This window comes from Macaca fascicularis, chromosome X (genome assembly GCF_037993035.2).
Source record: "Macaca fascicularis isolate 582-1 chromosome X, T2T-MFA8v1.1".
Classification (NCBI taxonomy): Eukaryota; Metazoa; Chordata; class Mammalia; order Primates; family Cercopithecidae; genus Macaca; species Macaca fascicularis.
In genome coordinates, this window is record NC_088395.1 from 49469463 (window position 1) to 49490193 (window position 20731).

The 20731-nt window shown below is 44.3% G+C and overlaps 1 pseudogene; it reads left to right on the top strand.

Moving 5' to 3' along the window:
• Positions 1–5031: 5031 nt before the first annotated feature.
• LOC102123397 (G antigen 10-like) lies at positions 5032–18395 on the top strand (annotated as a pseudogene).
• Positions 18396–20731: the final 2336 nt, after the last annotated feature.

Here is a 20731-nt window from a genome sequence, read left to right on the forward strand (position 1 = left end):
ACTCCTGCAGCAAGCTCCATATCTGCCCAAATGGTCACCCAGTTCTGTGCTTGAAACCCAGGGCCCTGGTGGCGTAGGCACAGGAGGGAATCTCCTGGTCTGCAGGTTGAGAAGGCCATGGGAAAAGCATAGTATCTGGGCCTGGATGCACCATTCCTCACAACACAGTTCCTCATGACTTTCCTTGGCTAGGGGAGGGAGTTCCCCGACCCCTAGTGCTTCCCCGGTAAGGCAATGCCCCACCCTGCTTCTGATCACCTTCCACAGGCTGCACCCACTGTCTAATGAGTCCCAGTGAGATGAGCCGGGTACCTCAGCTGGAAATGCAGAAATCACCCAGCTTCTGCCTTGATCTTGCTGGGAGCTGCAGACCAGAGGTATTACTATTTGGCCATCTTGCTATTGCTGCCTTTTTTTTTTTTTTTTTTTTTTTAGACAGAGTCTCACTCTGTTGCCCAGGCGGGAGTGCAGTGGTGCAGCTTCAGCTCACTGCAACCTCTGACTCCCAGGCTCAAGTGATTGTCCTACCTCAGCCTCTTGAGTAGCTGGAACTACAGGCACAAGCCACCGTGCCTGATTTATTTTGATTTTTTAATAAAAGTTTTGTAGTGATGGGGTCTCACTATGTTGCCCAGGCTGGGATTCTCTGGCTCTTAATAAATAATTGCTTTTTAAATCTTTCACGAAGGAAACCTTGAGTGAGTAAATGATCAAAAGGTGATAGATTGTTTAGTTTCTATTTTCTGTGGCATGAAGGTCAGTGATGCTCAGGATGGGTGTGAGTAAGATGCCTGTGCTAAGCACACTCTCTGCCCCCACAGTCAGTCTGCACGAGCCACTATTTCTAATAAGACAGTGGATAGAGTGATATAATCACCTCTAGCCATATCAAATGTTACATGTAAGTTTCAGATTTTGAGACATGAGTTGATAAGATTTGAAGTCCAAAGACCATGACCTTAGTACTTCCTGAGTAATCAACTGAAATATGTTTTACATATGTGTTTTCCAAATTGCTGACCATTCATTATAAGTGCTTTTGAATTTAAAGGAGGTACTTGATATATAGGGAAGAAATTACCTTTAAATTCTGGAGGTCTGTCCTCAAAGTGTATACAGAGGTTTAATTGGATGTAAGACACAGGATCACCCTTATGGTTCTGTTTTTAGTCTATTTAATAAAACCCAAACTGTAGCGGGCTCTACATGCCTTTAGAATCATATAGATAAACTGCTGTTAAGTCATGTTTCCAACTGTTATGTTTCTGTTACAGGTGAAAAGCAATCACAGAGTTAAAAGAAGACACGCTGAAATGATGCAGGCTGCTCCTGTGTTGGAAATTTGTTCATTAAAGTTCTCCCAATAAAGCTTTACAGCCTTCTGCAAAGAAGTCTTGTACATCTTTTGTGAATTTTATTTCTAGGTTTTTGATGCTGTGAGATACGTATCATTCTTTGAAATTTTACATTCTAACTGAGTTTGTGTGTACAGACATCATTCTTTTTTTTTCTTTCTTTTTTTCTCTTTTGAGACGGAGTCTCACTCTGTTGTTTAAGCTGGAGTGCAGTGGCATGATCTCTGCTCACTGCAACCCCCCCTCCTGGATGCAAGCAATTTCTGCCTCAGCCTCCCGAGTAGCTGGGAGTACAGGAGCCCACCACTACACCCGGCTAAGTTTTGTATTTTTAGTAAAGATGGAGTTTCACCATCTTGGCCAGGCTGCTCTTGAACTCCTGACCTCGTGATCCACCCGCTCGGCCTCCCAAAGTGTTGGGATTACAGGCGTGAGCCACCGCGCCCGGGCGAGACATTATTCTTATATATTGATTTTCTATCCAGCAGCCTTGTGAAATATGCTTATGCATTCTAAAAGTTTACTTCTAGATCATTTTCAATCTTCAACATACAGAATCATATCATCCTTCAATAAGAGCAATTTTGTTTCTGCCATTTTTCTTTGTTTTTCCTTTTGTATTTTTTGTAGAGACAGGGTTTTGCCATGTTTCCCGGGCTGTTCTTGGACTCCTGAGTGCAAGTGATGCACTCGCCTCACCTCCCACAGTGCTGGGATTACAGGCCCTCACTGCGCTGGGCCGGTGCTATCATTTTAAAGAGTTTTATTTCCGGCCGGGCGCGGTGGCTCAAGCCTGTAATCCCAGCACTTTGGGAGGCCGAGACGGGCGGATCACGAGGTCAGGAGATCGAGACCATCCTGGCTAACACAGTGAAACCCCGTCTCTACTAAGAAATACAAAAAACTAGCCGGGCGAGGTGGCAGGCGCCTGTAGTCCCAGCTACTCGGGAGGCTGAGGCCGGAGAATGGCGTGAATCCGGGAGGCGGAGCTTGCAGTGAGCTGAGATCGGCCACTGCACTCCAGCCTGGGCTACAGAGGGAGACTCCGTCTCAAAAAAAAAAAAAAAGTTTTATTTCCTTTTCTGATTTTATGGCATTGCGCAGACCCACCTGTTACCATGGTGATAGTGGACATCCATTGTCTTATCCCTGATGAGAAACGGAAACATTTCACCATTTCACCATCATATTTACTGTCCTTTTTTTTTGTAGACGGGCTTTATCAGAGTAAGTCATTCCATTCTGTTGTAAATTTGCTGACAGTATTCGTTTGAATATATGTTGAGTTTCATCAGTGCATCTATTTTGTTTACCACAGTATTTTTTTCCCATTCATCTGTTAATGTAGTTAATTAGATAGATAACTTTGTATATTTTTATTTTCTATTTTTAAAAATTGAGACAGGGTCTTATTCTGTCACCCAGGCTGGAGTGCAGTAGTGTCATCAGAGCTCACTGCATCCTTGACCTTCTTGGCTCAAGTGATCCTCCCACCTCAACCTCCTAAGTAGCTGTGACTATAGGTACATGTAACCATGCCCAGCTAATTTTTCTTTCTTCTTCTTCTTTTTTTTTTTTTTTTGTAGTGATGAGATTTTCTCATGTTGCTTAGGCTGATCTCGAACACCTGAGCTCAGGTGATCTGCCCAGCTCAGCCTCCAAAAATACTAGTACTACAGGCGTGAGCCGTGGCCTGGCCGGTTTTTCTTATATAGGGGTCATATCTATGTAAAGACTAAACTTACCTGTACCTTTGTGTGGGTGGGCTAAGAGCATGATGAAATTTATCATTCTATTGATTTAAAGACAACTATCCTTGACTTTCCAGTGTGTAAGTCCATGAAAGCATAATTATGTTGAAAGCATATACTGTTATGGGTGTTGGGATCCCTGCAGTTTCGGCTGCTGTGGGAGCATGTCCTTGGAGGTACCTTTTGTCTGTTTTCTCAACTCCAAACATCTTAGGACCCTGGGTTGTGACTGGTAAGGAATGTGTCTTGCTAGTTTCAAGATGGAGTTGACTTTCACATGGTGTCACTCTGTCTGTCCTGTTTCTCTAATACTGTCACTTCTCTTTCTGTGATTCTGATGCTGCAAATGATACCATTTTAGTATTTTCTTACAGGTCCTAGAGGTTGTATTCATTTTTCTTTCAGTCTGTTTCTCTGGCTTGTTCACATATTAAACAATTTCTTTTTGGAGTAGGTTGCTATTTCTGTTTTCGCAGGTGGTCTACCTGTCTTCCCAGGCAGTCACCATGGTTCTTGTCCTCATGGTGGGGCCAGGGCAAAAGAGGGCCCTGGAGGGGAGAGGGGTTTAGTTGAAGATGGAATGAGTTTTGAGGGGAGCACTACTTGAGGTATTTGAGTCCCAGAGGCATAGGAAACAGCAGAGGGAGGTCGGATTCCATTATCCTCAGTGGGGATGGGAATCCGGGGTTTGGGTTGCGGGGCTGGGAACTGCAGTCCTCCCCGGCCCACAGCCACGCATGCTCCTTGGCTCCCGTCTCAGTGCGCATGTTCACTGGGCGTCTTCCGCTCCGCTGCTTTGCCCAGGTGGAGAACGCTAGGGAGCTGTGAGGGTGTGTGGTCTTGTTCCTGCTGTCCGGACTCTTTTTCCTCTACTGAGATTCATCTGGTAGGTCTGCAGGCCAGTCATCCTGGGGGCTGAAGTGTGAGTGAGGTTGAAGAGCTGGCAGTGTGCTTCGGGTGGGTCTGTCGGGTCCTGCTCATGGTCTGTGGCCTCTGAGGGAGAAGGGCCTTGTAGCTCCTGAGGGAGAAGGGCCTCGAGTCTTCTGAAAGGGAGGGAGTTCCTCACCTCTGAAAGAGAAGGGCCTCGAGGTCGTCCTCCTTCTCTCAAAGGCTGCGAGGCCACCATCAGCTTTGTGGTTGTGAAGGGGCCAGGACAGAGAGGAAGGTGGGCCATGAAGGGGAGGAGGTCAAGGGCTCAGGAGTAGAAGGGGCGATTGCTGGTTGTGCTGTCAGAGGGCTGGAAGTCAGGAGGTGCCAGGAACCCCGGACACAGGGCAGATCCCTGAACGAGGCCCCAGGCGGGTGCGAGGAGGGCAGTAAAGAAGGGAGCTGGCACCTGGGAAGGCTGCGGGCTGGTGAGTGCCCCCAAGCTTTGTGGAGTGCGGAGCCTCCGAGTGAGAGGCGTCGCAAGGTCTCACCTCTGCCATGGAAGGTCCGGAAACAGTGGGAAGGACTGGGCGAGGCTGTGTGGTCCAACCAAACTTGATTTGAGAGGGGTGAATGGCTCTAGTAAGTGGGAGTGTTCCAAAAGTAGCAATCACGAGAATTATGATTCACTAGTGTTTTCATGTGGATTCCACTTGTGAAACTAAACCTCATCAGAAATGCCCTCTGTCAGTGGGGCACTGTGGCCTGCGCCTGTAGTCCCAGTTACACGGGACGCTGAGGTGGGAGGATCCCTTGAGTGGGAAGTCGAGGCTGCAGTGAGCTGTGATCGTGCCACTGCACTGTGCCAGAGCAACACAGGGAGACCGCGGGACCAAAAGAAATTTAGAAAAAATGCCCTCTGCCTTTTGTCACACTTCTTAAGATGATTGCTCTGCCAGCTTGCCCAGCATAAGTGGCTTTGTAGACACTCAGAAAACGTACACACGTATGCTTCACTCTGGGACTTATTTTGAGAGTATTTTCAAAATTAAAAGGACAAGTTAACGTTGATCCATGGAAGTGATCGAATATAGCAGCCCTCTGGAGCGCATGTTCCCAATCACGGTTGTCTGTTTTCAGTGTGAAATATGAGTTGGCGAGGAAGATCGACCTATCGGCGTAGACCAAGACGCTATGTAGAGCCTCCTGAAATGATTGGGCCTATGCTGGTGAGTGCTTAAACGTTAATTCGATGTTTTCTATTAGCAGAAATTAATTTTTGCGATAGTGTTGTTGCATTAGTATGGAAATGCTGAGAAACGTCTTTCCTGCTGATAAAACATGATTATGGCGTCTCATGAAGGAAACGTTGATTCTGGAGGATTTTTTGTTTTTCCTCTCGTGTTCTTCAGCTTTTGCCTATGACTTCTCATGTTTTGTTTGTTAATGACGGATCGTACACATGTATTCCAACACAGAATATAATAGCTTCCAAAGTCCTTGTGCATCACTTTTCTCACAGTAACCTCCCTGTGGGTAGAGTAACCTTATTGGGCATAGAGAATAGAGTTGGAGAAATGTCTTTAGGCTTAGTTATGATCAGAAATAGCTATGTATTCTGTGTATATATGTAAAATTTTGTATCAATAGCAAAACTTTTTTTTTTTTTTAAATTTACACACCCACACATATTCCCCAGCCCGAGCAGTTCAGTGATGAAGAAGTGGAACCACCAGAACTTGAAGAAGGGGAACCAGCAGCTTAATGTCAGGATCCTGCACCTGCTCAGGAGGGAGAGGATGAGGGAGCATCTGCAGGTCAAGGTGAGGGAAAGGGAGGAAGAATGCCTGCTGGTGCATGCGTCTATGTGTGTCTGTGTGTGCACGTGCATGTGTGTGTGTGTTATGCATTGTCATATAGCAGAAACAGGATGAAAGAAAACAATGGAAAGAATGCCTGAAATTGACTGGAAAAGCGTGGAGGCTATGTAGTTGCAGCTTAGCTTAGGCAAATCCCTCACTACGATAAAATTTCTCAACTTTATGAATGAGAGAATGGAAGTGTGGGGATTGTGTTTTATCCAAGAACCCTTGACTGGTAAATACAAAATTTGTATTTTGCTCCAAGGTTTGTGTCTTCCTACCATCTATGTTGCTGTAAAGAAGGAAATGATTTTGCTGAAAATGCTTAAAACTCAAATCCTTTACTGTAAGGTAGCTTAGTACTGGCCCAAGAAGAGACCCAGTTCAGAGGAGCAGGAGCAGCTCCAAAAACCGAGTCGCTGAATGTTGGCCACCATTTCCTTTGATTGATATTTTTATATGGTACGTTTGATAAAAGCTGGATAAACGAGGATACTGCCATACAGGTAGCTGGTTTAGTGATTTTCTAAGTAGCCTTTAGGAGGTGATTCAATCCTTTTATGGTTAGAAAAAGCAAGAAAGAAATTATCCTGAGATTAACATTGAGATTGAAATAATTTCTCCTAGATAAAATATTTTCAAACAAAACGTTTATGTAACTGAGGTCATGGATTATTCCAGGGATTCACTGTTAAAAGTTTCTAGAATATGTCTGATAACAATGCCCATTAATTGCTGTCCACCCACTCCCTTATTCTCAGTGCGGGACAGTATATTTTGTGTGATTCACAGTATTATACTTGGTGCTTTGTTCTTCACAGGGTTCATTTATGGAATATTACATGTAGGACCTTCGGACCTAAATACAACTTTGTTTGAACAAAGTTAAGTTTCTCTTTACCCCAGTAGGTAATGGGTGTCGTGACTGTAAGATTTTCCATAGTCCTCAAATCCATTCAGCTAATCAATCCTTCAGAAATTGACATTGTAATTGTAACTGAAATCCTATCCATGTTGTAGACTTCAGATTTCTTAGGTGATGCACACTGCCCTTGGTACTCTGTGGCTGAATATAAGCATTATGCATGTCCTGTGGTTTATCCTCAGATTGTCATTTAGGAGAAAGGTCTCAAGCTGGGCTGAACGCCGTGCACTCATAGTCCCAGCTACTTGGGAGGCTGAGGTGAGAGGATTGCTTGAGCCCTGGAGTTCAAGTCCAGCCTGGGAAACATAGCGAGATCTCATCAGTAATAAACAAACAAATGAACAAACAAGCAAACAGATAACTAAAGGTTTCATGGTATAGGAAAACACAGATTCAAAGTTTGTGCCTAGTGGCTGGTAATGTTGCAAACATAACTCTTTAGTGAACTGTACTACTTAAAAATAGTTAAGATGGCAAATTTTATGATATATATATTTTTTACCACAATTAAAAAATACCTGTCTTCCTGAAGTTCAGTGTAGTTGTCATATATTCTTTTAAATTTTTACTGTATCTCTTTTCAAGACATAACATTTATAGAAAATTTGCAAGAATAGTACAATGAACCCATATACTTTTCACCTAGATTCACCAATTGTTAATAGCTTTCACTTCATAGGTTTCATATCTCTTCCCTCCCCTCTTACCCTGCTGCCCACACACTCACACACACACATATGGATATATGTTTACTGTTATTAATGCTGACTTGTTTAGATAAAGTTTCAGGTATTATGGCCCTTTACCCTATGTAGTTGAGTGCGTGTATATTGTCAGAACAAAGAAAAAGTCATTCCTTGGATTATCACTGCAGAAAGATCAAAATCAGAAATTTAACAATGAGAAAATGCAGTCATTTAATACACAGTGCATACTCAAATTTTGCCAGTTCTCCAGACAATTTGTTTCTTCCTTTTTTTTTCCTTTGTTGAGACTGAGTCTCTCTCTGTTCCCCAGGTTGGAATGCAGTAGTGCGATCTTGTCTCACTGCAAGCTACACCTCCCAGGTTGTGAAGGGATTCTCATGCCTCAGCCTCCCATGCAGCTGGAACTACATGGCCCTGCCACCACGCCTGAGTAATGTTTCCTTTTTTTTTTTTTTTTTTTTTTTTTGTATTTTTAGTAGAGATAGGGTTCGCCCTGTTGTCCAGGTTGGTCTTGAACTTCTGACCTCCCCTGATCTACCCACCTTGGCATCCCAAAATGTTTGGATTACAGGTGTGATGGAACAGGAATTAAAAGAAATTAAAGAATGTGTAAGCAAAAACTCAGTTGTATGTTAAAAAAAAACAATTTCCCCTGAGGAAGAGAAAGAGCTGGAGTCCTTTAAAATTAACTGCCTGTTTTTCCTTCTGTGGCTAGTGAGCCTTATCTCTCCCTTTCCCAGGCATTGTGAAGACTGTTTCTCTAGCTGTGTGGCTACAAGGTCACTAGATAGATAATCTCAAGTCGTGAAACATGTTGTTCCTTGAAAGGTAAGAAATGATGTAATGCATGTTTTAATTGAATAACTGTTATTTGTTTCTCACTTCTGTAGTACTTTTCCCCCTGCACAGATCTCCCCCTGCCCCATGAAATGCTTAAAAGATAGCTTAACTCTTTGTTTGGGCCTCAGTCTTTTGGATGTTAATCCGACTAGGTTGGTGCATCTAAATAATTAAATAATTCCTCCTCAACCCCTCGGTCTCTCTGATTCCTTAATTATCCCACAGCATTTCTGGTGGCCCAGACGGGGATCAGAGATGACAGATTTACTGTCTTCTTTGCCTGTGGGACTAGACCCCCAGGACTGGGGGAGACTTGGCATCCAAGGCACACCATGGGGGAGCTTTACCCGGATGGAGACTGGCTCTCCCTGCATCCCGAGGACTTATGTGGCAGCGCAGTGGAACCAGAGACAGGGCTGCAGCATGATACCAGCACTTCAGGAACCACAGTAAGGATAAAGGGCCCAAGTCAGGAAAGCCCGTCCCATAGGGACGAAGGGGAGCTTGATCACCTCCCAGGGACCAACTACTAATCTAATCCAGAGTGGCTGGGAGTGGCAGGAGTGGCCTGCCAATTTGGATGAACCTCGTGTCCCCCTAACAAAGTGAAAGTGGTTCACTGGTGGAGAAAATGGGCTGATAGAGCGGCAAGTGCAGCAAGGAAGAGCTTGCTGGCAGGGTAGCAAGAGTGGCTTGCCACCCCAATTGGGAGTGTGTGGGTGTGTGTGGTCCTACCCAGGACATGAGGGAGGCTCGTTTCGTCCGATGAGGAGTCCTGGGGTAGGAGTGGTGTGTATGTGTGTGAATGTGGGAGCCTAACTAGGCTCACCTGGGACACGGGAGAGGCCTGTTTCATCCGATGAGGAGTCCTGGGGCAGAGGACATGTGTGAAAGTGTGTGAAAGAGATGGTCTCGGGAGAGCCCAATGCGGGGAGTGACGTGGGGAAGCACAGATCCCTTAGCGTGGGCTATGTGCTCCAAGGCAAGTGCGGGGAAATCAGACCTAGGACGTTGTGCACAGCTGATAGGACCAGCTCCACAGCCACAGCAGGCTGTGAAAGGGGAAGGCACGTTCCTGGCTAAGCAGCCTCTGAAACTCTCGTAATAGGACCCAGTCTGGTGGACCCGAGAGTGAAAGTGTGCTACAAGGGAGGAAATGGGAGGAAAAGCATTGAAACCAACTCCTTTGGAGTGCATGATAAAAAAATTTTAAAAAGGATTTAGAGGTGATTATGGGATGAAACTGGATGCTCAAAAGTTAAGGACATACCGTGAATTAGAATAGCCCTCTTTTAGTGTTGGATGGCTGGCCAAAGGCACTACAGAGAAATTGGCCATGTGTTTTAAGGTGGTGACTGGGGTCAGAGGACAGCCAGGGCATTCAGACCTAGTCTTTATATTGATTGATGACTAAATGCCTAGCAGTTTATTGTAGAATGCTCGCAGCTCACGCCGGGAGAAACCAGCTGCTCTGGCAGCTACAGAGTTACAGGGAAAGTCACAGAGGCTTGTAACTCCAAAAGTAAAAAGTGAAAAGTAAAAGCCAAAAGTGAAAGTAAAAATCAGCTGCCCGGGCAGCTATGGAAACAAAAGAAAAGTCTGAGGAAAGAGAAAACCGGTTTTGCAAGAACCACAGGAGGTAATAGAGACCCCTCCTCCCTACATTCCAATGTACCCCCTTTACCAAGGCTAACTGCCCCTAAGGAGTTAAGTTCAAAGAGATACAGGCTCCCAGTCTCACAGAAATCAGAGCTCCGGGAAGTTAAAGTGAAAGGCTAGAAAAGTCAGGCAGGCCATCTCAGGTCTGGCTATGCCCAAGTTATGCTTACGCCTCTTACGAGGACAAAAGGACACCTACTAGGACCCAGATGAGGCAGTCTGGCTTCAACACCTACAAAGGCGCCAAGAAACACTTCTGCAAAGACTAAAGGATGGTAAAAGAAAAATGCAACCAATATAAAAAAATCTTAGAGGTGCTCCAGGGTGCAGATAAAAGCACTAGCCAGTTTTTTAAAAATTAATTAATTAATTAATTATTATTATTATACTTTAAGTTCTAGGGTACATGTGCATAACGTGCAGGTTTGTTACATATGTATACTTGTGCCATGTTGGTGTGCTGCACCCATCAACTCGTCAGTACCCCTCAACTCGTCATTTACATCAGGTATAACTCCCAATGCAATCCCTCCCCCCTCCCCCCTCCCCCCTCCCCATGATAGGCCCTGGTGTGTGATGTTCCTCTTCCCTTAAGAAAGACTTTGTGAGGCATTTTGGTTGTACACTCCGTTTAACCCTAATGCTGCTGAAAATCAGCGCATGGTGAATACAGCATTTGTAAGGCAGGGCCAAGGAGATATTAGGCATAAATTGCAGAAGTTAGAAGCTTCATTGGCGTGAATGCTACTCAGTTTATTAAAGTGGCTACCAAGGTGTACATTAACTGAGATCAGGAGGCAAAGAAGAAAGCTGATCGGAGGCTTAAGAAAGGCTAATTTACTAGCAGCAGCCCTTACACGAGGAGAAGCTGGCTTTGCAAGGAGGCATGGACACGGGCATGAACACGGTCATGGAAAAGGCTAGTCTGGATAGGAGTTTGAAAGCCAGCCGAGGCTGGAGAGAGATTAATGTGCATGGTGCAAAAGGAAAGGACACTAGAAGGATAAATGTCAAAAGAATAAGGAGAATGTTCAATGGTCTAACACCCAAGAGCGGCGTTTGGTTGCTAGTTGTGGTGCTTCCAAGGCAGATCCTGATCCGATCAGCTTAGTGGGGGCCAAGAATTTAGAGGAATGAGACAGACTAGACTCCATCCTTTCAGGCCCCGGGGAGCCTATGGTCTCTATGGAAGTAGGGGGCCGATTAATGGATTTTTTGGTCGATATTGGTGCTAATTTCTCTGCGGTACCTCACCCAATTAGCTCCCCCACAAAGAACTGTGCTACTATCGTAGGGGCTATAGGGGCCAAAGAAAAGAGACTTTTCTGCAAATCCAGGAGATGTGTTATTAGGGGACAAGAAGTGCAGCATAAGTTTCTATATATGCCAAATTGTTGAGTGCCCTTGTTAGGAAGAGACTTACTCCAGAAACTGCAGGCACAAATTTCCTTTACATTTAAAAGGAATATGACACTGGAGTTTGGAAAGTCTAAGGCAATGGTATTGACTCTAACTGTCACAAAGGCTGAGGAATGGTGGCTCTATGAACGCCAGAAGGCTACCGGAGCCAGACCTACACAATATGTGGGGAATGCTTTTCAAGGTACCAGGTGTATAGGCTAAGGACAACCCCCCTGGACTTGCTGCAAACAGACCCCCGGTGGTAATAGAGCTTAACCCTCATGCTGCCCTGGTACGAGTCTGTCAGTACCCCTACCCAGAGAGGCAATTGATGGCATAACAAAACATTTAAATCAGCTCTATGAACATAGGATTATAGTGAAATGCAAGTCCTCCTGGAATACTCCTCTGCTTCCTGTGCGCAAGCCAAATGGTGAATACAGGCCAGTTTACAAAGTGTCCAAGGACAAGGCAAAAGTCTGTTTTCGGGAGGTTGGATATCTAGGATTCATGGTATCCCAAGGCCAGTGCAGGCTTGGAAGTGCATGCAAGGAGGCTGTATGTGCATTGCCCACCCCAGTTTCAAGGTAGCAGGTCAAGAAATTTCTGGGTGCAGCGGGATTCTGCTGAATCTGGATTGCAAACTTCTGCCTTATAGGAAGGCCCTTATATGAGGCTGCCAAAGGGAAAGAAAGAGAGCCCCTCGTATAGGAAAAGGAACAGGAAAAGGCCTTCAAAGATATAAAGGAAGCTCTTATTCAAGCCCCAGCGCTAGGGTTGCCAGATGTAAAAAAAAAAAAAAAAAAAAAAAAAAAAAAAAAAAAGCCAAAACCCTTCTTTCTGTATGTGGATGAATGGAAGGGAATGACAGTCAGAGTCTTAACTCAGTTGTTGGGCTCTTGGCATCGGCCAGTAGCATACTTATCCAAGAGACTGGACTTGGTGGCCTTAGGTTGGCCCCACTGCCTCAGGGTGCTGGCAGCTACTGCAATCCTTATAGAAGATGCCAACAAGCTAGTCCTAGGTCAGAAGATAATAGTCCGGGTGCCACACGCTGTATTCACCTTAATGGAGCAAAGAGGACATCGTTGGCTGTCCAACTCTAGAATGCTAAAGTATCAAGGGCTTCTGTGTGAAAATCCCCAGATAACACTGGAGTCTGTGAATACCTTGAACCCAGCTACCCTACTACCTGTGGAGGATCCCAGTTGGAAGGATGGTGGGTTGCCTTACTGCTGGCAGGACCTTCCCCACTGTTGCATAAATACGGTGAATGAAGTGTTCTCCAGCCGGGAAGATCTCAGAGATACCCCCTTGGAGAGCCCAGATGTTGACTACTTCACTGATGGTAGCAGTTTCATAACAGATGAGGTGCAATATGCAGGGTATGCAGTAGTGACCCAGTACTCAGTGGTCGAGGCTCAAGCCTTACCTTCTGGGACTTCTGCTCAGAAGGCTGAATTAATAGCATTAACCAGAGCACTGTTATTGGCCAAGGGGAAGAAAGTAAACATATATACTGATTCAAGATATGCTTTTGCAACCCTGCGTGCCCATGGGGCAATGTACAAAGAGAGAGGACTATTGACTACTGAAGGAAAAGAAATGCAAAATAAAGAGGAAATTTTACAATTATTAGAAGCCATATGGGCTCCAGAGAAGGTGGCTGTCATTCATTGCAAAGGACATCAAATTGGGAAAAGCTATGAGGCACAGGGCAACAGAAAGGCAGACTGAGAGGCTAGGCAGGCAGCAATGAGCAAGGCTTTACCTGAAGAAAGAACTCTAGCAATGCCTCTCCTTATAGAGCCCCCTTTACTGGAGGTAACCAGTTACTCTTGAAGTGAAAAAGCTTGGTTTGGTCAGGAAACAGGAAAATATATTAAAAATGGATGGTGGCTGTTCTCTGATGGGAGGCTAGCCATCCCAGAAACAAAAGCCCCAAGGTTTGTGAAGCAGATCCATAAAAGAACACACATTGGAAGGACGACTAGAGACTTTGATAGGTTGGCATTTCTATGTGCCACAGCTCTCTGCCATCACCCGTGCTGTTTGTGAACAATGTCTATCCTGTGCCCGGAATAATCCAAAACAAGGACCAACTCGACCCCCTGGAATTCAAGAAGCAGGAGCTGTGCCTTTTGAGAACCTGCTTGTAGACTTTACCGAGTTACCTTGAGCAGGAGGTTACCGGTATATGCTAGTGTTTGTTTGCACCTTCTCAGGGTAGGTTGAGGCCTTCCCCACCAGAACTGAAAAGGCACGAGAGGTAACAAAGGTGCTACTAAAAGACATCATGCCAAGATTTGGGTTGCCTTTAACCCTAGGATCAGACAATGATCCTGCATTTGTGGCAGAAGTAGTACAACAGCTGACTCAACTTTTAAAGATCACATGGAAACTGCACACAGCCTACTGACCACAGAGTTCAGGGAAGGTGGCATGGATGAAGCGGGCACTCAAACAGCTACTAAAAAAGTTTTGCCAGGAAACTCACTTATGATGGGATCAGGTCTTGCCCATGGTCCTCCTCCAGGTTAGGTGTACACCTACAAAACAAACTGGGTGTTCACCCTATGAAATATTGTTCAGAAGGCCACCCCCAATCATTAATCAAATTAGAGGGGACTTAAAGGAGTTAGGAGAGTTAACCCTTAGGAGACAGATGCAGGCTTTAGGAGTGGCAATGCAGGAGGTGCAAAGCTGGGTAAGGGAAAGGATACCTATAAGTCTAACAGACCCAGTGCATCCACATAAGCCAGTGGACTCTGTCTGGGTTAAAAGGTGGAATCTAACAACCTTGGGGCCCTGATGGGACGGGCCCCATATTGTAATCATGTCTACTCCCACTGCTGTTAAAGTTGCAGGTGTCAGGTGTCACACCTTGGATTCACAATAGCCGGCTGAAACCAGTGGCAACCGTGACTCCTGACGATGACCAGTGGATTAGCTAACAAGACCCAGATTGCCCCACCCAAATGGTCCTACGGCGAAACCCAACCACCGGTAAGAAGGACGACTGCCCTGCTCTGACCGCACCAGAGGCTGGTCAGTCGACACACGGCTGAAGCTTGAGGATCCTACAAGCTCTGCTCTAGTCACATCCTGGAAGCTGACTGGTCTACGCACAGCCGAAGCTAAGAGGGCCATCTCTGGATAAGTAAATGTAAATACAATTTATAAGCCTAGTTATAATTCTGTCAATACTGATTGTTCTGTTGTTATTACTGCAAATGCTGCAAATGTCTATGCTCAGAGGAAGGTTTGCCATGCCCAGGTGTAGTGTAAGCATGTTTCTATTACATACACTGATGTTGTTACCATTTCTGCCTATACTAAAAGGGGAGAAATCTTTAGAAGGATACCCACATTGTGTACACACTACCTGGGTAAAAAATACCATAGTTAAAATTCTACTGTACCGTACCTACTATAAATGTACAGGAACCAAGTTAAGAACCTACACATACAACCAGAAACAGTCTGCAATGGTTTAACACAAGAGAGGCTTAGCAGGAGCAGCCCTAAACATCTGTACAGAGAACCACAAATCAGATGCCTAGACTGTAACATTCAGTGGTCTATGCTAACAGAGCTCCAACACTTACATTCAGGAAGGACTGCTCTGCTAAGGAGTATGTAAACCAAACCAAACTGTAAGACAAGGGCATGCAATCCTTTAAATTTTGCTATCTTAAAGCCAGAGCTACCTTTCTGGTCTACAGGACAGACAGCACTATTACAGGTAAATAGACAAGGAGCAGGCCTTGGAGTCCACTACTAATTGTCAAAAAGACTAGAAGGACTCAAATGCGTCCAACCCCGCAATTTTGGGTCCATAAGTCATTCTATAAGCATTTTGATCTGTCAGTGCCTGCGCTTCCCCCATCAACCAAAAACTTATTTGCCCAACCAGCTGAAAACATAACTGGCAGCTTAGGAATTTCCTCATGCTGTGTATGTGGAGAAACTAATATGGGGGACCAGTGGCCATGGGAGGCAAAAGAATTAATGCCACAAGATAAATTCACTTCGCCTAACCCTGCCAGTGAACCAACAGCCTCAGCCAGTGTTTGGTTGTTAAAAAACTCCATAATTGGAAAATACTGTATCGCCCATTGGAGAAAGTCTTTCAGAGAGGGAGTAGGAGAAACAATCTGCCTAGGGCAACAGTATTATGATGAGACTAAAGACAAAACTCTGGAGAAACACCCAGAATGACTCCTACTTACCAGATCCAAACCCTTTCGGTTCTCTATTCTAAGCCACTCTTGGCATCTCTAGGGGCTCCAAATGCTTGGAAAGCACCCTCTGGACTATATTAGATCTGTGGAGCATGGGCATATTGGCAACTGCTGGCTAAATGGACAGGGGCATGTGTATTAGGAACAATCAAGCCATCCTTCTTACTAATTCCTCTAAAGCAAGGGGAACTCTTAGGGTATCCAGTTTATGATGAAAATAAAAGAAGAACTAGAAGAAGCATAATCACAAAATTAGACACAAATGTCACAAAGGATGTAGACATAGGAGACTGGAAGGATAATGAATGGCCTCCTGAAAGAATCACTAAATATTATGGGCCAGCTACCTGGGCATAAGATGGGTCATGGGGATATCACACCCCAATCTATATGGTCAACTGCATCATAAGGTTGCAGGCAGTCCTTGAAATTATAACCAATGAAGCGTCAAGGGCACTAGATTTATTGGCAATACAAGCAACACAAATGAGAAATGCTATATATCAAAATAGATTGGTTTTAGATTACCTCTTAGCCTCAGAAGGAGGAGTATGTGGAAAACTTAATTTAACCAACTGTTGCCTAGAAATCAATGATAATGGCTGAGTTGTCATGGAAATCACAGCTAGAATGCGCAAGTTGGCCCATGTTCTGGTTCAGACTTGATCCGGATGGGCCCCGGATTCATTGTTTGGAGGATGGTGCTCAACCTTTAGAAGATTCAAAACTCTTATTGGTGGGTTTTTGTTTATTCTTGGCATCTGGCTCATCTTCCCTTGCATTTTACCCGTTTATTGGGAGTATTCAGTCAACCATAAAGGCAATAGTAACCTGACACACTACTGCGCAGTTGATGGCATTAACCAAATATCAACTGTTGCCAGTAGAAGAAGAAGCTCAGCTCCGTGAAGAGGTGGCAAATAATGGTGCTTTCTATGAACACCTTTGTTACAAAAAGCACCAAAGGGGTGAAATGAAATGAATTAAAAGAAATTAAAAAATGTGTAAGCAAAAACTCAGTTGTATGTAAGAAAACACAGTTCCCCCTGAGGAAAAGAAAGAGTTGGAGTCCTTTAAAATTAACTGCCTGTTTTTCCTTCTGTGGCTAGTGAGCCTTATCTCTCCCTTTCCCAGGCATTGTGAAGACTCTGTTTCTCTAGCTGTGCAGCAGCAAGGTTATTAGACAGATAATCTCAAGTCTTAAAATAGGTTGTTCCTTGAAAAGTAAGAAATGATGTAATGCGGCCGGGCGCGGTGGCTCAAGCCTGTAATCCCAGCACTTTGGGAGGCCGAGACGGGTGGATCACAAGGTCAGGAGATCGAGACCATCCTGGCTAACCCGGTGAAACCCCGTCTCTACTAAGAAATACAAAAAACTAGCCAGGCGAGGTGGCGGGCGCCTGTAGTCCCAGCTACTCGGGAGGCTGAGGCAGGAGAATGGCGTGAACCCGGGAGGCGGAGCTTGCAGTGAGCTGAGATCCGGCCACTGCACTCCAGCCTGGGTGGCAGAGCGAGACCCCGTCTCAAAAAAAAAAAAAAAAAAAAAAAAAAAAAAAAAAAAAAAAGAAATGATGTAATGCATGTCTTAATTGAATAACTGTCTTTGTTTCTCACTTCTGTAATATACTTCCCCCTGCACAGATCTCCCCCCGCCCCACGAAATGCTTAAAAGGTAGCTTGACTGTTTGTTCGGGTTCAGTCCTTTGGATGTTAGTCAGAATGGGTTGGTGCACCTAAATAATTAAATAATTCCTCCTCAACCCCTCGGTAGGTCTCTGATTCCTTAATTATCCCACAGAAATGAGACCCCACGCCTGGCCCAGATAATTTTATTGATAGGATTTCTTTTTCTGATCCAGAGTCTGGTTCAGGATCACGTCTTACATGTGCTTTTCAGGTGTTTTAAATTTGCTTTAATCTGGAGTGTTTCCTTAATTTTTCTTTGTCATTCATAATATAGACATTTTTGAAGAGGATAGACCAGTTGGTTTGCAGAATGTTCTGCAGTTTGGGCTTTTTCATGTATTTTATAAAGACCTTTTTTCAACTCAGCATTTATTGGTGGCTACTCATGCCATATAAGAGTCTAAGTGCTAGGAGTGTAAGTGCTACGAGAAACAGGATTTCAGCCTTGAGTCATTTAATAAGATAAGGACAATCAGAAGTAGAATAACAGAGAAGTGCAAAGGAGGCAGCAAAGGTGTCTGATGGCAGTCTTCAGAAAGGAAGAGGGTAATATTTGGAAAACCCTGTTTTCCTGTTTTTCTCCTAACAGACTCCTGAAATAATGTTCCTGGGATTCTTATCAACACATTTATTATAAGACTAGCTAAAGCTTTTATATAATAACACTGAGAACATGAATATTATTTTCTTACTTATATTTTATGTTTTACTGCTTAAATTGATGTGTACTTTTTATTTTTAAGGGCCAGAGCCTGAAGCTGATAGCGAGGAACAGGTTCACCCGAAGACTGGGTGTGAGCGTAGAGATGGTCCTGATGTCCAGGAGATGGGCCTGCCAAATCCAGAGGAGGTGAAAATGACTGAAGAAGGTAGGCAATCCATTAGGCATGAAAACTGTAGGGTGTCTGTTTCCACAGTATCATATTATAATTATTATTATATTTTCTAGATGTAGTCTCACTCTGCTGACCAGGCTGGAGTGCAGTGGTGCCATCTCAGCTCACTGGAAATTCCGTCTCCAGGGTTCAAGTGATTCTCCTGCCTGAGACTCTCGCAGAGCAAGGCTTACAGACATACTCCACCACGCCCAGCTAATTTTTGTATTTTTAGTAGAGACGGGGTTTCATTATGTTGCACAGGTAGTTCCTGAACTCTTGACCTCAGGTGATCCACCTGCCTCGAACTTTGAAATTGCCAGGATTACAGGGGAGAGCCATCGTGCCCAACCCAGCATTATATTTTTATTTTTATTTTCTAAATTTTTATTTATTTATTTTTTTAAGACAGAGTCTCACTCCGTCGCCCAGGCTGGAGTGCAGTGGCCAGATCTCAGCTCACTGCAAGCTCCGACTCCCGGGTTTATGCCATTCTCCTGCCTCAGCCTCCCGAGTAGCAGCTGGGACTACAGGAGCCCGCCACCTCGCCCAGCTAGGTTTTTGTATTTTTTAGTAGAGACGGGGATTCACCGTGTCAGCCAGGATGGTCTCGATCTCCTGACCTCATGATCCGCCCGTCTCGACCTCCCAAAGTGCTGGGATTACAGGTTTGAGCCACCGTGGCGGCCACATTATATTTTTAATAAGAGAGAGGTAACAATACTGCCTCTTTAGTAATAAAGCTCTTATATAAAGGTTATTTGAAACATAGTTCAGGCCTCAGCACCCGACTGATAGACTGTCAGATATAGAAACAAGCTGAATCAGAGCCATGTTGAATGAAGATTTGAGTCTAAATCCTTGAACCAATAGCTCATAATTTTCAGATGCTTTTGTAAAGGTCTACTTTTAACAAATACATAACACATTTGTAACACCCATCACTTGGTGTGAAAAATGCCGAAGCACTGATGCGGGTTCTAATACCAGCTCTTACAGCCTTGGCGAGATGCTGAGTGAGTCCTTTCACTTCTAAACCTGTCTTTGGTTCTTATGAAAATAGTGAGTTGAAGTCAGAGATTTTAAAACCATTTTCCCTTCTGGTTCTTTCATACTCTGATCCTGTTGTATAGAATGCATGGGATACAGAGATCATCTGCTTCACATGATGTGTTGATCCCAAATCATGAAACCCTGGCCTGAGTCATCTGAAAATCTCTAAATTGAGATTTCATTGCTACTAAGAAAGTGAGTGGTCACTCTGCTTCATCCTAGTTTTTCCGTGTGGAGAGCTGAATACCTATCGTAGTATCTTGTCAAATTGTGAATTCTCCCTCCTCTTTGTTTGTTTGTTTGTTTGAGACAGAGTCTCAGTCTGTCACCCAGGCTGGAGTACAGTGGTGTGATTTCAGCTCACTGCAACCTCTGGCTCCCTGGCTAAAGCAGTCCTCCCACCTCAGCCTCCTGAGTGGCTGAAAGTACATGCACAAGCCCACAAGACACCGTGCCTAAGTTGTTGTGTTTTTTTAAAATTTTTTTTAAACTTTTTTTTTTTTTGTCGAGATGAGGTCTCCCTATGCTGCCCAGGCTGGGATTCTCTGGCTTTTAATGAACAATTCCTTTTAAATCTTTCCTCACCAAAACCTTGAGTGACGGAATTATCAACTGGCGAGAGACCGGTTAGTTCCTATCCTCTGTGGCATGTAGGTCAGTGATGCTCAGCATGGGTGTGAGTAAAATGCCTGTGCTATGCACGCTCCCTGCTGCACTGTCAGTCTTCATGAGCCAGTATTTCTAATAAGACTGTCGACATATATATGATATAATCATCTCTCACTATATCAAATGTTACATGTAAGTTTCAGCTTTAGAGACATGGATTGATCAGATTCAAAGTTGAAAGACCATGACTTTAGCACTTCCTGACTAATCAACTGAAGTATGTTTTACACATGTGTTTTCCAAATTGCTGACTGTGAATTGTAAGTGCTTCTGAATTGAAAGGAAGCACTGGATGTTTAGGGAAGACATTACCTTTAAATTCTGCAGGTCTGTCCTCAAAGTGCATAGAGAGGTTTAATTGGATGTAAGATACAGGATCACCCTTAGTGTTCTGTTTCTAGTCCGTTTAATAAAACCCAAACTGTAGTGTGCTTTGTATGCCTTTAGGGTCATTTAAATAATTTGTTGCTAAGTCATGTTCCCAATTGTTACGTTTCTGTTACAGGTGAAAAGCAATGACAGTGTTAAAAGAAGACACGCTGAAGTGATGCAGGCTGCTCCTATATTGGAAATTTGATCATTACAATTCTCCCAATAAAGCTTTACAGCCCTCTGCAAAGAAGTCTTGCGCATCTTTTGTGAACTTTATTTCTAGCTTTTTGATGCTGTGAGACATGTATCATTCTTTGAAATGTTGTATTCCAACTGTTTGAGCTGGTATGTAGAGACATCATTCTTTTTTCTTTCTTTCATTTTTCTCTTTGGTGACGGAGTCTCGCTGTGTCACCCAGGCTGGAGTGCAGTGGCGCGATCTCTGCTCACTGCCACCCCCGCCTC